The sequence below is a fragment of the Choloepus didactylus genome, chromosome 10, assembly GCF_015220235.1.
Source record: "Choloepus didactylus isolate mChoDid1 chromosome 10, mChoDid1.pri, whole genome shotgun sequence".
Taxonomy (NCBI): domain Eukaryota; kingdom Metazoa; phylum Chordata; class Mammalia; order Pilosa; family Megalonychidae; genus Choloepus; species Choloepus didactylus.
This window is the reverse complement of record NC_051316.1, coordinates 15,651,955-15,664,187: the sequence shown is the minus strand read 5'-3', so window position 1 is coordinate 15,664,187 and position 12,233 is coordinate 15,651,955. Positions and strand designations below refer to the sequence as shown.

The window sequence follows — 12,233 nt, the reverse complement described above, 5'->3', positions numbered from 1 at the left end:
GCAAATCTAGGAAAAGAAATGTGTCCTCAGATGCTCTTTCTTCACTCAATCTGACAAGTGTAGATTATGTTATTTGAAATACTTTCCAGTCTGCAAGGAAGTGTCCCCTAGCAGAGTCTAGGAAAGGAATGAAGTCTTTGTATTGTTACACACTGCTCTGCTATTTCTGAGATGACATAGATTTGAAATGAAAGACTTATAAAGTCATACAGTCCACCATGCTAGGACAGGCTTCTTTCTTTCTCGCACTCCATTTAGCCTGCAGTGCTTGCACACTCGACTGTAAATAAATGCTTATCCTTAACAAAGCTGCACAGGGAGAGAGTCATATCCAGTGCATTCTTAGGTCTGCAACATTAACTCAGTAAAGGTACCTGGTAGATGCTTAACAAATGTTTATTGAATGGAATTAAATTGATTTCTTCTCGAATGTTCAGTGTTTTGCATATTGAACATTTCCTAGTTTGTTCACTGAATCAACATTTGTCATCTGGAAATATGAAGCACTGGTTGCTTTTTTAAATGTTTCTTCATGGACACGTACAAACCTACTCACCCTTCTTAACAAATAAACAAGAAAAAACACATAATACCACTGAATGCTTAATAACTGACGTCATGCTGACCAGCTAACAAAAGAGAAACTGCTGTAATACAACCCAAATATCTTTTAAAAATGACAGAGAGCAGTGTGTAAAGAATAGAAAACAGACTCTGTTGGGGTCTCTCTTATTTTTCCTAAGGGCCAATCTTCATAGACACCACAGGCAAATAAACAAAAAAGACTAATATGGAGCTGTGAAAAACACTTAAAATATAAAGAACTCTTTGTAATATAAGCAAATCGCACAGAAATATTAGAAAAGATATAACAGGCTTCTCACAAAAGGAGAGACTGAAATAGCCAAGGACTATACATTTTCTACTCTGCATACTTCCATATTATTGCTTGAATTTTTATCAATAGAAAAAAATAAAGATTTTTATTTTAAAAATGATACATAAATTTGCCAGGTACAGACTATTTTGAAACCAATGCCTAGGGCCAGTGCCAACATCTGGATATCAGTATTCCCAAGGACTCATCTTAAATAGGATTGCCATAAGGCAGCTTTTATGTAGGCCAGTTGTTGCTTTGCATATTTATTCATCTCTGGAAACTGTGAGGGAAGAAGGGGAGATCTTTGTTACACAATACTGAATAAAGTATGCAAAAAAATTAAAAATTGTGAAAGGTGGGACTTGTTCATGTATCAAACTTTTCAGAGCTATTTAACATTCCTTTAAAATCTTTCTTGCTGTTATTATACTATGGCACCATCAAGTTTAAAGATCATTCCTTTCTTTGCATAACTGGCTTCCTCAGAGCCCATGTGGGACCCAGCACAAGGCCTCCAGAACTCAGCCTCTGCTCTTCTCCACAGACCTCCCTGTTGATTAGGGTTCAGCCAGGGCCTTCTACGACTTCAGAACTTAGTTCTTCTTTGATATCTTTGGGAATCTTTTTGGTATCTGATTCTACCCGTTGATTCTAAGTCAGCAGTGCTTGGGAAATCAAAATCCTTAAGTCACAACTACATATAAAAGTATATTTTAAATCTGATTTCATATTTATTGTTCTGCCATCCTCTTGTTTTTATTTTCAATAAGAAATGTGAAAGGAGAAAGTTCTCCACTGCACCACCTTGCACAATCGTGCTAAGGATGCTCTCCGCTTGGGAAAGGCTCTGCAGTCACCATCTTGGAATTTTCAATAATCTTTGAACAAGGCACCCACATTTCCATTTTGCTCTGAGCTCAGCAAATTATGTAGCTTGTCCTGTCACCACCCATACCTCTCTATTTCCTTTTTAGACAAGGTGAAAACTAGAATGGATGAATGACTGGGTCTATGTGGTTAAGAACACACTATGGGTTTTTGCGTTGTTTGTTCATAGTTGCTGAACACAGCATCACTGGAGGATCCAGATTCTTGCTGGGGAATGGATGTGGTGGTCCCTCATGCTGCTGGCTGTGATTCCTTATGATGTGCCTGAAGTCTGGTACACCTTCCTGTCAGTATTCAAGGAAAAAAGGAAATGCATGGGAGCTAGTGTTGTTCATGTTGCCATATTTTCCCCAAACATTTGGCTACTCTGGACCAAGATTTTTAAAACACTGTGTTACATTCTGATATATCAAAGTAAATTCAATCCATATTGAGTCTTTTGAGTTTCTGAGTCTTTTATAACTAATTCATAGAAATACTATTCTTAAAGGCCCTCTGAGGTGTAGAAAAATCTCAGAAACTCTTCTATAAGTTTTATCGACTCCTTTTTGCTGAAATTAAAAATAGAAAATTTAACATTAGGCCAAATATGTGAAAAGAAGAAGTTGTAGAATGTGGCTTGGAACCCAAGTGTGGCCAAGTTTTGTTAGGTTCACCAAGGTATCAGACCTCATGCTCTCCTACTGACACCTCTGCACAAACATGTCAGCTCCCTTTAGTTGTGGCACACTGGCACTGTAGGTAAATAAAGATAAACCAGTCACTTTTTCTAAGATTGCCTCTGTCTTAAAGATAATCGCCAATGGTGGAGCTAAATAGAGAGAATAATGTATGGTTTCTGAAGATCAGATGTCAGGCTATGTGCATTCCACTCATGCCTCAGGAGTTCTGGTAACCCTGGGAAGGTCTTTATCCCTCCAAGGCCTTGGTTATCAGGTCCAGGGTTGAATGACCCTACATGTCACAGAAACTGCCATTTGCTCCTGCTTTCATGTTGGTCCCTGGACCACATGTGTGAACCCTAAGGGGTTTTTATTTAGCAAAAGGTAGGGTCACAATTCTCTACATTATTTAGTGGAGGTGCCATATGTAGTACGACATTGCCAACCTAAGTATGACCAACTCTTAAGTAGTATGGCATGGCCCAACCCAAGCACGCCCAACCATAGGTAACATGTCATGGCCCAGCTCAAGTCTGCTCAACTCTAGGTAGTATAACATGGCCCAACACAAGCATGCCCAACCATAGGTAGTATGATGTGGCTCAACGCAATCATGCCCAACAATAGGTAGTACGGCATGGCCCAAACTGGGCATGCCCAACCATATGTTGTATGGCACAGCTCAACCCAGCATGCCCAACTGTAGGTAGTATAACATGGCCCAACCCAGGTATGCCCAACCATAGGTAGTATGACATCAAGCATAGAGATGATCTCAGTTTTCTTTGAAACCATAGTGTAGACATAAATTTAAAGATTTGACTTATGAATGTTTATCTCTAAAGTTCTTAGCGGAATTCCTCACCACTAGAAAACCTCTCAATATATATTTCTGGTATGATTAAACTGCTTTCAATAAAGAAGCAAAGATGGAATGTTTAGTGGTAATTTCTAAGTGAGTATAAGGACATTTAAAAAAAAAAAAAACCTTTTCCCAACAATCAACACTGTCATGATATGTTTTACTAAACAGAAACAGATGGGTCAAATAATCAAAAAGCATCCTAAAATTGTATTATGCCAGAAAGGAAACTTTAGGAGGACACAGATACTTTTCTATTTGGATCACTAGTTATTCCCAGGGTTTAACATTATGCCTGTCATATATGGGCACTCAATAAAAATAAGAAGAATAACTATTATTAGGAGTGGACATTTCTAGAAGCCAAAGCCCCTAAGGACAAAGGCTATGTTCTCTACTACCTCCATCCCCTTTTGCCCTCATCCCAATTAAAAAATAAGCCTTCAAAGAAAAAAACATCCTCCCTCTACTGCACATCCCCATAAGTAGGTCAAGTGTAGTCTCCAGATCAAGAATATAACAGCTTTGGAAAGCAATACAATTAATAATAAAACACAATTATTTGAATTCTTTATCAGTTATAGGCATGTACAGTTAAGAAAGGACTGAGGTTTCAGAGCAACATTCTATTTTTCAACAGAGGCGAATTTTTTTTTTCTGGTACATGTCCATTTATGTCTGAGTCACCCTGCTTTATTTTTTACACAAAGACTAGTCACTGTGGTGTCTGAAGTAACATATATTATATAATTTATGTGGCTGTGGGGCTTTCTTCTGCAATCTTTTGGCTTAAACTCTATTATTAGCCTTTTCATTTATTTTCCCAGTCAAGAAGTTTTGTAAATCAGAACAGAATCACAGTACTGGCAAGAGCTATCTCCTCTACGTTCTCATTGGTTTTGTTAATTTTAAGATAAATTGTATTCCACATTTGTTTTCAGGTGGTTTAGAAAGAAGTTCATCCAAAACCGACCCTTGCCCTTGAGGTTTGATGATTAAGGGTAGTTTAGGAGTTGCAGCTGTGATTGGAGTTGAGGGCAGGGATGTCACCAGCTGGCCTCCTCTCCCTTCCCTTGTATGTGTCCAGCACTGCCATTCCTTCTGGCTCTCTCATTGGCTGGTTATGGCCTTGGGCCCCTCAGTGTGTTGCTACAATTATCTTCCAGGAAACTGGAGTTGGCTATTCACCATCATTATCTTAGGCTCTCTTCAAAGTGCTGCTTTGGAAGATATTTCTTTTAAAGTAGTTTTAATATGATCAGGGCCAGTTTTTGTAGTGTACGAAGAGATTAGAACAATCCTACAGATTTTTCTGATCTTTGATTGGAGTAGCTGGAAGCTCTCTTTCACACAAACACCCTCACGAAGGTTCCTCCTATTCTCTTTGAATGGGTCTCCATCATGTAATGATAATGTGCCAGGTTTAACTAGTTGAGGCCAAGATGACTCGTGCTCACTAAATATAACATCAGCTCCTTTGGGTGCCCCAGCCTACTTTGCCATTAGGTTGGGCCATGTGACTAGTTCTGGCCAAAGGACTGTGTCACTTCTGTGCTAAGACAGGTAAAAGCCATTCTTCTCTTCCCCTGCAGCAGTGACCTTACTGAGTTGGCAGCAGCATAAGCAGAAGGAGCCTCAATCCCTCAATCACCAGGTGGAAAAGAGTTGTACCCACTTGCATTGGACTTGTGCTAAGCCACCACAGTTCTGGTCTTCATCTATTGAGGCAGCTAATGTCAATACCCTACCCTGATTAAAATGCTATGTGAGTGAAGTATCACAGTAACGTGCAAGAGGGAAAGAGTAACCCAGCATTCAATGTTTGTCTGACATTTACCTGCCAGTGGAAACCACTGCAATCCTCGAATGTGAACCTATATTGCCTACCTTGAAAACATGGAGCAGAGAGGATTACGTGACTTCGGTGGAGAGACAACTCCCCTGACTCCTCCACCATTCTAGGCAGATACTCCTCATCTTCTCAGTTCTCCACTCCAAGGTCCTCCACACAAGCTTCCCTTGTCAGTTTCCTTTCCAAGGCTGTCTCCTTATTTCTGTAACTGCCTGAAAACACTGAGAGAGCAGGAACTGGGTCTGTGTTGCTACTGCCTACTTCTGTGCCTAGAACAGAGTAAGCACTCAAGAAACCATTTCAAAAGGAAGGAAGCAATGTCCTTCTCCCTGCGTGGTGGGGATGGCATGGTTCTAATTAACACCTCTGTTCTGGGGAGTTTGAGATCTCTGTTCCTTCCCCGTGGTCAAAGCCAGCCTGGGTCACATAATTACAGAAAAATTTCACGGAATCCTATCTGTTTTCCATGCATTCATCCTTCAAGATATAAGAAGCAACTGTAAACATCATTAGCCTTATTTAATCACTCACTATGGGATTTATTACATAGTTATCTATCCAAAAGTTATCTCCTGTGGTTATTTAGAAGAGGGAAATCCTACGTGAAGAGAAGGACAAATGCACAAATCTTGCTTTTAAGATGTATTTTTGTATATAGAACTTCATTTTATGAAGCAGTACTCTCCTTTATTTGTTTTTTAACTATAACATCTTCAAACTAGTGTCTTGCAGAGTTAAATTCAAAATGTTTGCTCCTAATTATGCTTTTTGATACAAAAGCATGTGTTTGCCCTATTTTTGTATTTTTGAGGTTATGAATTTTCATAAGATCTTCTCTTGGCCCTCATCATCAGACCAAGGCCCTATTCAATAGAGTAGTCCTTGTGGAAGGCCTACTCCACTCTCTGCCTGTTGACTTTTGTTGTTCTTCCCCACTTTCCCACTTTTAGTTTCAGGATTTTGTGCAAGAGAAGCATAATATTTTATGCCTTATTTCCAATACTCACTTGTAAGTTTGCTTTCTGGTTCGCCACTTATCACAGTGGTGAGTGCTTTAGGGAAGAGTTAAAATAATTCCAATATTCCTACTAGTTAGTCACTGTCTTCATCAGGAAGTATTTCACTGCAAGTCACGGAAACCAATTTATCAGTGTCTATATCAGGGTGTTCAACCATGGGCAGTATTACTCCCACCACAGGGACATTTGCAGATGCAAGGAGGGTGTTTTCAGTTGTCACAATGACTGAAGGATGCTCTGTCATTTCTTTTCTAGGGGCCAGTGATGCTACACATTCTACAATGTAAAGGGTTGTCCTGCACAACAAATAATTGTTCCATTCAAGATGCAGTTAGTGTCCCATTGAGAAATTCTTGCGCAGAGAAAGAAAGTGAAGTTTACCATAACTCAAGGAAAACTGAGCTGCCCTCTGTCCAGTCTCAGCCCAGGATCCTATTAAGAAAGCAATGCAAGTCTATTTCCTAAGAAGGCCTTGAAAAGTTAAATTTTTACCAAGACAAGTTGAAGCTTCCAAAGGAGAACTGCGTGGAAACAAATGGTAGAACTTGGTAAAAACTTTCCCAGGATCTCAATTAGTATCAGTTGCCTTCAGTCTTATTTTATTCTCTTAAAGTGTCTAGAACTTCTACCTCAAACAAAAGATTTTTTTTTATCTTTTACAATGGTAAAGGTAAGGGGGATTGCCCAAGGCCACAAGGTAAGCTTTTAAAACCCAAAGGCCAGCTTGACCAAAAGGGGAATGCAAAATAAAACGAAATAAAGCTTCACTGGCTGAGAGATTTCAAATGGAGTCAAGAGGTCACTCTGGTGGATATTCTTATGCACTATATAGATAACACTTTTCAGGTTTTAATATAGGGGAATAGCTAGAAGTAAATACCTAAAACTACCAAACTCCAACCCAGTAGCCTTGACTCTTGAAGACAATTGTATAACAATGTAGCTTACAAGGTGTGACGGTGTGATTGTGAAAACCCTGTGGATCACACTCCCTTTATACAGTGTATGGATGGATGAGTAGAAAAATGGGGACAAAACCTAAATGAAAAAAAGGTTGGGATGGGGGGAGGTGACTTGGGTGTTCTTTTTTTATTTTTATTTTCTATTCTTATTCTGATTCTTTCTGGTGTAAGGGAAATGTTCAAAAACAGATTGGGGTGATGAATGCACAACTATAAGTTGGTACTGTGAACAGTTGATTGTACACCAGGGATGATTGTATGGTATGTGAATATATTTCAATAAAATTGAATTTAAAAAAAACCCGAAGGCCAGGAGTATAGCAGTGTGTCCTAGGAACTAGGAAGCCATAGGCATCTACCATCTCCACCCTTCCCTTTCCAGCACCACTCATATCTTCTTCCCTTGGTGATCTGCTGGATTCCCCTTTGGGCTGTCCTATATTCTCAGTCAGCCTTCCAGTTCTGCTGTCCATAACTTTGACTTGTATTTGTCTTCAGAATGCCAGGTTGTCAGCTCTGGATCTAACTTTACATGACCCTTCAGCTCCAGGTCCAACATATCTGACTGATTCATTGCCAATTCCATATTCCTGGATGGGAGGCTCTGATTGGTCACATTTAGGTCAGGTGCCCTCCCCATCCCTTCCTCCAAGCAGTTATAGTCTGTGGGGTGGTCTCTTCCAGGCTATGGGTGAGGCAGATTCTTCAAAACTGTTTTTTGATGATGACGAAAGGATGGCTATTTTTGGTCCAGCAACACAAGTCCATTCAGTTCATAGTGACAGTTAATCAATATTAGAAAATTCCAGCTTAAGGTTAAGAAAATATCTTGAGCTCATTATTCCTCCAAAGCAACTAAGCTAGTCCTGCCAGCAGATTAGTGAATTGCAGAGAGGCTTAACATGATGCACCTCATTCCTTTCTGGCTCCTTATAACTACAGAGTAAGAACAAAGCTGAATTTTTAGCTTTTAGCTTTATTTTGAGTTTTTAGCTTTATTTCAAGTATTCCTGGTTTCCACCCAGTTTGGTCATGATATTAATATTTAACTTAAAATTTCAAAGGTAGACTTGTCATAAACTCTAAGAAAATTTTAGGGATGGTCCAGACTTCTGAAAGGGAGATGAGCCACTTACTTTGTGATGATACAGTAACTCTGAGGCATTAAAGATACTTCATTTTAATAGCTTCAAAGACATTCATTGATACTTGTTTAGAGTCAGGTAGATGTGCTCAATTTGATGCACTGTGAAAAAGAATGAAATTCTTTGCTTCTAGCTATTTGTTGAATCTTCATCATACAAGGCCATCATTTCCATTGTTCAATTGGGAAATGTAAGTTAAACTATTATTTTTATGTTGACACAAAGTTAAATAAAAAAATAAGACCTTTGATCTTTCTACTTATTATTCTCCTAAGTCAAATTGAAGATACCAGAAGTACTGCTAATACAACTAAGACTCACTTTTCATTGCAATATGGATATCTAGGGCTGATTGTGACCTTAGATCTACTCTCAGCTTCTTGATTTTAAGAGGAAACTGAAGTGTAGATCAAGGGGTTAAGTGACCAGTTTAACCTCACATAGCTAACACGTCTTTCTGGAACAGCACCATTTCCTTGGTGACTAAGATCTGAAGTTGTTAGTTGCTCTCCAGGTAGGTAAGAAAGTTGCTAGACAAAGGGCATCCACATACAGGGTGAACTTGAGAGAGTGTCCACATTACTTTTTGGTGCTTCCCTAAGGAGATGTCTCAGTTAAGATTCCAGAAATCCTGCAAAATGACCAACTTCATATTGTTTTTTAAATTCTTGACCTAGTGTGTCTAAATGTCCCAGAAAATTTATGCTTTTTTTTCTTTTAGGTCTTTATTTTGTAGCTTCGAGTTTATTTTTTCCAGAAAAGCAAAACATATTCAAACAGAGTTATCAAGGAATTATAAATCAGTTAACCAAGAGGTAGTGGGACATAGGACCAATATGTAAATTCTAATCAAGCAGCAGATGGATAGGCCCAGGAATAAATGATCCCCAAAAAACAAAATTAGACAAATGGTCTGAATGTAGACAAAACAGAATTTCCCATAGATCAAAAGCATCTTACTGCAGCAACCTACTTAAAAAAAAATTGTGGGTACCGTAGACGCAGTAAAGTGCAAAAAGTGTACTAAACTTAAGTGTTCAGCTGGCTGACATTTTGTACCTGTATTTATCCAGCAACCACCATCCAGATCAATACCTCCAGCACCGCATAAGACATCCCTTCTCAGTCTGTACCCCATCTCTCCACAGATAACTTCTCTTCTGGATTCTGTCATCACTGGAACATTATATTTCTCATCTAAAAGGATTTAAAGATTTAAATCAGCAAAATACCATGATTTATGTGGCATTCATTAATTTAATAAATACTTAATGACTACCCTAGAATAAGCATTGTATAGACACTGGTGATTGCACGGGTGAACACGACAAAAACCATTTCCCATTATTATAAATAAGGCTGTGACCATCGTCACCCTTCAAAATCTTTATTTTCTTAACTTTTGTTCCAGTTGGGTAATTCTGTGAAATATATTTCAAATATCAGTTTGTATTATCTTTTATAGTTTTACTACTGGATTTGGACTTTAAAAAAACTTTCTGTTGAAGTTTAAAAGGCTTGACCGTCGCAGGGCAAGTCCCTTCTCCGCGCAGGCGCCGCAGCTCCGTCAGTGGGGCAAGGGGGGCGCAGGAGAGGAGCGGACGCCGCTGGCGAGGATGGTGTTGGAGATGAAGGCCCGCATCGTGCAGGTGCAGCTCCCCAAGTATCCCAAGCGGCTCCCAGTCCCCGAGAGCATTACTGGATTTGCCCGGCTCACAGTTTCAGAATGGCTTCGGTTATTGCCTTTCCCTGGTGTGCTTGCACTACTTGGCTATCTTGCTATACGTCCATTGCTTCTGAAGAAAAAACAACAGAAGGATAGCTTGATTAATCTTAAAATACAGAAGGAAAATCCCAAAGTGATGAATGAAATAAATTGAAGATTTGTGTCTTACTAATGGAGCTTATTGCAAGTGTTGGCGTTCTATGACGTTTCCTGCCTGTGATGGTTGACGTAATAAACACTATGAATTGACTGGAGATAATGTGGGTCTACTTATACTAAAGAAGAAAGAAGTATAATAGTAATAAATTAGGGTTGAATTCAATTGGATGCTGTAAAATCTTGTAACAATATTTTCTCATCTTTTGTGTACAGAAAATCTTTGATATGGTGGTCTTAATTATTGCTGATGATTGAATAATTATTTCTGCCAGTTTATTTTCCTGCCATACTACTTTTTAAATTCGATACTTTGTATATTCAAAGTCATTTATGTAGAAATTAAATTCTGCAAGTCTCTTATTATGACTTCAAAGAATTAATGTCTTCCAACATTTCTGATTATCGAGAAAAATCTAAATTTTTCTAAATTAAAGCTGTCTTTGAATATAAATATTTTCAACAGAATTTACTTGAAATTTTTACACCCCCCCCCCCACACACACACACTGTTAAATACATTATTTTTCAGATCTCCTTTGCTTTGCTCATTTGAAGTGATTTTTCCCCTTTGGGCCTTTTACACATCATTCTTTCTGGATGAATAAGAAAAATACTGCCATCAAGAATTACTTGAGTTTTCACAGAGATAAACTTTTTGCTTTATAGAGATTATTGTCTAATTATTATTAGTATCCAAATTTAGAAAACAAAAAGTAAACTGGATATAAAAATTTCCAATAAGGGACAGCTATTTACATTGTAAAAGATTGATTTACTTTATAGAAGGCCTGTTTGTGTCTCTGTTGTACACATGTTATATGTGTATCTTGAGCTGTTTCACTCAGTGGCAGGGTGGGGTGGGGTGACAATGTATGTAGCTAAACTCATGGGCTGCTGCAATTGAAGGTCAATGATATGAACATAATCTGAATTTGTATTAAAATGATAAATAGTTCAGTGTTCAAAATTGTATTGTTATAACCATATTTCTATTTATTACAGTGTAAACCAAAAAATATATAAAAAAGCAAAAAAGTTTTTGAAAGAAACTACCATAGAATCTTTAAAACTTTTGTAATTTTTAATGAGTCTACTTAGTTTCATCTTACATTGCAATTCTCATATTAATAGCTGTCCTTAAATCTCATCAGTTCACTGTGCCTCCTTTTTTCTGTGAAGAAGGTTTAGAAGGAAGGCGTATCTAATAATTCCAATAATAATCAAAGCTAATAGCTATTGAGCACTTATATGTACCAGATATTTCCCTAAACATGGTACCTGAATTATTAATTCATTACATGCAATTTCAATACATTTATTACATGTAGTGTAAATAGGTTTCTATTGTGTGATCTTTACTTTCTTGTGACCGTCGGCAGGAATTTTTAAATTAGGGTTAGAAATGTAGTTTGTGGTTTTGAGAAGTTTGACAAGATAAATGTTCAAAATTATTGTTGTTTCTTCTTCTTCCCAACCTCCTTTGGGGGAGAAATATAACATAACTCTTATTCCTTTGGCTCTGGATGTATTTCCTGAGACCTTTTTTCAACACTCTTAAAGGTTTCCCTGTCAGTTTAGCTAATTGTTTTTCCACAATTGATTACAAGGCTGTGGGAAAACTTTCCCACCAAAAGTGTGTGTATCCTGGTCTGTGGTTATGAAATGCTTTTCTTTATGTAAAATCATACCCTTCAACTCACCAGCAACATGTTGCTGTTGTTTAATATATGTTCTAGTGGTTCTCATACTTGCAGTTCACAGGAGAAAGTAAAATTTCCTAAAAGTGTGGGGACTGAAATAAAAGTACCAACTTTCAATTTTGTCAAGTAAGAATATTAAAAAAATGGAAAGCTAATTATTTCATAAAGTTCATTTAAACACTCAAAAAGCTGTACTCAGAACAGAGGGTTTTGTTTGTATGCATGTGCCTGTTTTCAGTTTTTAAAGTCCATTAAGGAACTGTGTTGCCCATGTATTTTCTCACCTGTTGACATTTTTCAGAAGCCTGGGGCTGTTAGGAAGTTGTTTTTTTAATGACTCCTGTACATGAGAGTTATTATCAGTTGCCATCACTTCCT

General features: G+C 38.0%; 1 pseudogene; it reads left to right on the top strand.

The window, feature by feature from the left end:
• Positions 1–9,856: 9,856 nt before the first annotated feature.
• Positions 9,857–10,292, top strand: LOC119545420 (annotated as a pseudogene).
• Positions 10,293–12,233: the final 1,941 nt, after the last annotated feature.